This window comes from Lytechinus pictus, chromosome 12 (genome assembly GCF_037042905.1).
Source record: "Lytechinus pictus isolate F3 Inbred chromosome 12, Lp3.0, whole genome shotgun sequence".
Taxonomy (NCBI): domain Eukaryota; kingdom Metazoa; phylum Echinodermata; class Echinoidea; order Temnopleuroida; family Toxopneustidae; genus Lytechinus; species Lytechinus pictus.
Window position 1 is genome coordinate 17,603,506 of NC_087256.1, and position 5,156 is coordinate 17,608,661.

The window sequence follows — 5,156 nt, forward strand, 5'->3', positions numbered from 1 at the left end:
GAAGGGCAAATTATTGGTTTTCTTGGAGTGCTTTGTTTCCGGGAAGGGTCTGCGCGGTTCGAGTGAAAGTGATCAATGCATTACGTCATAGTAAGGAGTTAGATTCGATGAAGGTAGCAGTTGGACGTGATCTTGGCATGGACAGCTTTCCCCGAGGGAAAGGGACAACAGCTGTCAATAAAACCAATAATTACCCCACCCATCCCATCTCCCCTTCTCTGTCTGTCTGCCCCCCCCTCTCTTTTTCTCTCCCATAGGCCTGCATAACGAAGCGCGAGCTGAAAATCTTGGATATTCCGACCTGAAAAATTTAACAAAGAACAAATAATTCGAGGGCGAAGCTTGAGTCTTTTTTTTCTTTTCGATTCAGACTTAAAACGGGATGTTCTAAGCACATCTTTTCTGATATTTCGACCTGAAAAAAATAGACAGTTATAACACAATTTGATAAACATAGGTAGGCCTATCTCATTGAACAATATTATTGCGAACGCAAAGCATTCCAAGAGAACTGAATTAACGGCAGTGTTGGCACCGGGATATTTAAACTAGGACATGTAGGACTGGGGGCAAATAGGGATCAAAGGCGGACACAATTTGTTTTGCCTGTTTCACATAATCGAGCGTGAAGCTAGCTGAAAATTGTTTGTACCCTAAGATTATAACTGGACAGTATAAGCACTTTTTTGTAACAAAAAACAGGATGGGTATCTCATCAGGGGCGTAACAGGGGTCGGTGGCCAGGGGGGGGGGGGCAAGAGCTAAAAATTTCCCGGTCATATCATGGAACAGGCAATGGCATCATGAGGCAAACAAAATTTGAGGGCGATAATTATGGTGTATCGGGCAAAAAATAAAAATGCGAACGAAGCGAGCGAGCACAATTTTTGCCATTTTTATTACAAAAAAAAATCCAATTTTGTGATAGATTTGACATAATGTTAAAAAAGATAATATCATATTTCACCCTTCTCTCTTTCTTTTTGTACTCCACGGTGAATAGGATATTTGTTATGATTATGCGCATCAGGGCGAAGCTCTATATGCTCGAGGGGGCCAGTATGGCGCGTATGGCAAGAAGTAGCTTAATATTCGCTCGCGAGATAAAAAAATCACCTTTTCATGAGAATCTAACATGAAGATAGATTTTGACGTGATATTCAGAGAATATAATATACTTTTCCTTCAGTTTGCTCTTCTTTCTTGCCTCCTTTTTATTTTTTGTTTGGTTGTAGAACTTTTGGGGGCCATACTGGTCCAAACTCATCCATACGACAGTGCTATGTTGGTGGGGTCCGGGGCGGAGCCCCTTAAACTCTTGATATTAAACCCATTTTAAAGCCCCGGAACCTCTTGATATTAAAGCCATTTTAGACCTTACAGATGGCCACTAATTTTAATCAAATTGCGTGTATATTTATATAGCTTTCACACAACTTATTAATTCAATTCAGTTGTGTACCGTAATCATCCAAATATTTTGAGGGGCACACCATAGCAAATGTGGGAAAAAAAGTCGCCAGCGAGCCAGAAAGAAAAATGGCCTTTTGAAATGAAATTCTGATTATGTGATAGATTTTTACATCATAGCAAATATCATGTTATATATATTTTTTTCATTCAACTCATTTCGCTGCCGCCTTTATTTTCTTTCATTTCCCCTTGGATGTGGAATCCCCCCCCCCCCGGTACGCCAGTGCTTCAACGCAAAGTTTAATGCAGGAAGGGTCCATACAGGGGCCGTTATAGAGCCCATTAAAGGTTACAGATGAAGAGCCCCCACTGTACGCACCCGCGTAGCCAGGATTTCATTTTGGAGGGGGCGGTAAATGCACGCAAAGCGTGCCAACACTTACAGAGCGCGCGAAGCGCGTTCCCTATGGGGTGGGTGCAGGGAGGGGGAGTTTCCCCCTCCCGCGCGAAGCTTTTGGTGTTTCATAAATTAAAATGAAAGGGAGCCATCCATTACGTCAAACCCCCGTTTGAGAACGTACCGCAGTTCAGATTGCAAACTGCGGTATTTCACCCCATTTTGCATTTGAAAATCTAAAACATCATTTCCAAGCCCAGGGGGCCGTTTCATAAAGCTGTTCGTAAGTTAAGAGCGACTTAAAGAGCGACTGGTGATTATCGCCAATGGTGTGTACCATTTACTGCAAGACAGGATCACCAGTCGCTCTTAACTTACGAACAGCTTTATGAAACACCCGCCTGATCAACCCCGCTTGGCCAGGTAATCCCCGCTGTCTCAATTTCACCTCCACAGGCCAGATTATGAGCGTTGAGCCAAGGACGAAATGATAAACAACAGCTGTGCTATTACGTAAGACTTCTCTGCCTGTAGTAGGACCTTCTGAATGAAATTATTGTATTCGATATTTAATCACGTTTTCAAAGGCATCTTGTATTCAGAAATTCAATGTTTTTTTTTCGAACGAAGAAAATCGACCTCGAAATAAGGAAAGTAAGGGAATAGAAATGACGGCGTGCTTACCGGGTCCGCACTCAGCGCTGCGCATGCATCCCATCGTGTGTGGCCCCCTGCTGTGACTGTATATGCCGGGCTGTTGTGTTGTCTTCGGACCGAGGTCAAGAAACAGGTGTTTTGATACTTACATTGCATGCTTGGGGCAGTAGGGTTTGTCGTACTTGGAGAAGAGAATTAATTGCAAGGGAAACTGGGGTATAGTGTTCTCAAATGGAGGTTTTTCGTCATGTCTCTTGTCTCTAGTACCTATATCAGCTCCAATTCAGTTGACTATATTGTGATTTTGAACCTTGTTTTCAAAAGTGATTGTGAACGCACAAAAAGGAATACAATGGAGGAAATTAAAATCATAATAACCCAGCGCGAAGCGCGGAAGCTAAAGCATTTTATCATTTTTTTTTGCCATGAAGGGTCCCGAGAAAAGGGTATTCTCAAAGATATATTGAATACTTCCCTTGGAAAGATCAGATTTGATTACAAACAATTTAGCGACAGTGCATATCTTTAACTCGCAAAACAGAGAAGAAGTGTATATGCCGGGAGGAAGATATTCCTCCCCGCGCAGAGCAATAAAACTCTGAAATTTCAAAGGGCGGACGTTTCATCAAATGCAGATATCTCTAATACCCCATCGGCTCTAATTCAATTGATTTCCTAAGATTATTGAACTTCATTACAAGGAAAATAGTGAGCAAAAAGTTGAAACTTCTGTGATTTATTGAAATTATATAAAAAAAGGATGCCTAATTTCTTTGACTTATCCTGAAGCGCTTCATTTTGAATTATAAAGAAACCTAAGTGTCATTCAAAATTTCAAACTGAGGGCGCAAAACAGGACAGGAGATGAATGTGCAGGGAAGTGACATGAAGATTAATATAATTTGATAAAAAGAATATTGTACTTTTTTATTTAATACGACACGAATTTTATACATTCCTCTTTTTAAATTAGGAACATGTTTGCCCCAAAATTATGGTTGTTTAGTAATGAGCTGAAAAGCGGAAGAAGTTGACTTTATGGAGGTGAAGGCAGAAATTGATATAAAGATTTTACCCGCCCGGAGCCGACCCGACCAGAAGTTGCGCGATCAATTAAAAAAAAGATAACTTCATATACTTCAGCCTAACCTTACTCTAATTCCATGCCCTAATGTATACATTTGAACTTTAACTGGCAAGAAACACATATAGCTGAGGTGGAAAAACAGGGTTAGAGAAAGGATGGGGGAAACAATGGAGAACTTCAATATTGACATTAACCGCGCGCAGCGCGGGAGCAAAATTCATATATAAATTTAGAGCAAGAGTGAAGGAGTTTATCTTTTGAGAAAAAAAAAAAAAGAATAAAAAGAAAAAAAAAACGACAAAGTTACCTTTCTTCCCTTCCCTTTTCCTTTTCTTCTCTCTTTTTCCCTTCTTTTTTTTCTTTTTGGGGACGTTTTTTTTGGGGGGAGGGGAGCGGCCGCCCCCCTGGCTACTCGCCTGACTGCACGGGGTCTTGGACAGTTTTTTAGCTTTGGAGATTTAGCAAGTTTATGATAGACTTTCATACGACATTATGCTTTATACCATCCACCTTTCTTTCCGCTCGTTATGGTCAATCCTCGGCAGCCCGGTAGTTTTATCTTGTCCCTTTTCTTTATTTTCCAATTTAGCTGTTGGCTCATTCCATTCTATCTTCATTTCCCGCTTTTGTTTGCCCTCTTGTCATCTTTAATTAATTTCCCTGTCTTACTAATTATGCTAATGTACGTGTATATCGGGGAGAATTGTTCTTTCTCACTTGTTCTTCTTTCCTTCCTTTTCCCGTTTTCTTTCCATTTTACCTTTTTATGCTTTTTCTTAGTTTTCTTTTCCCTTTCCTTCCCCCCTTTCCCTTTCCTTTTCCCTTTTCCCTTTTCTCTTTTCTCTTTTTTCACTTTCCTTTCCCTTTCTTTCTTTCTTTCTCCTCCTTTTTTTCTTTTTCCCGTTTTTTTTATTTTCCCGGTGAACTCCACCGGGGGGGGGGGGGCAACCTGCCCCCCTGTCCCCTTCCCCGCGTTACGCCACTGGGGTATTTAACTAAACAATTGATTAGGGCGCGTAGCGAGAAGAAACTTTTTAATATTCAAGACTTCTTTATCAGCATGCAGGATGCGTATCTCGCTAAAAATAAATAATGAAGACTCGAATCAAGAGAAGATTAAGTTTTGCATATTGATGTGAACACTGGTTTTAAAGCCCCAAGCCCCATTCTATTGAACAGATCATTTTATGCAGTGGCGTAACTACGGGGGGGGGGGGCATGGGGGGCACGTGCGCCCCAATCGGCTGGCCAAAAAACGGGGAAAAGGAGAAAGCGAGAGAGAGAGAAAGGAAGAGAAAAGTACCGGGAAAGAAGAAATTATTGTTCATTATAATCATAATCATGTTATGTTACATTACATAACAAACATTTTTTCATAAATTTACGAAACATAATTTGCTCAGGGCCTATGTCTTCATTGTTCCTGGTACTCTCATTGTCTGTTTAACGAGATATATAATCCTGTAGTACTAAAACCTCCCGTTTTCAAGTCAATGTATACCAAATATCGCACTTCGAGTTATTATTGTTTTATGTAGTGACATATGCTTCTTTTTTTTCATGTTTTAGTACAACATGATTATATATCTCGTCAAGCAGACA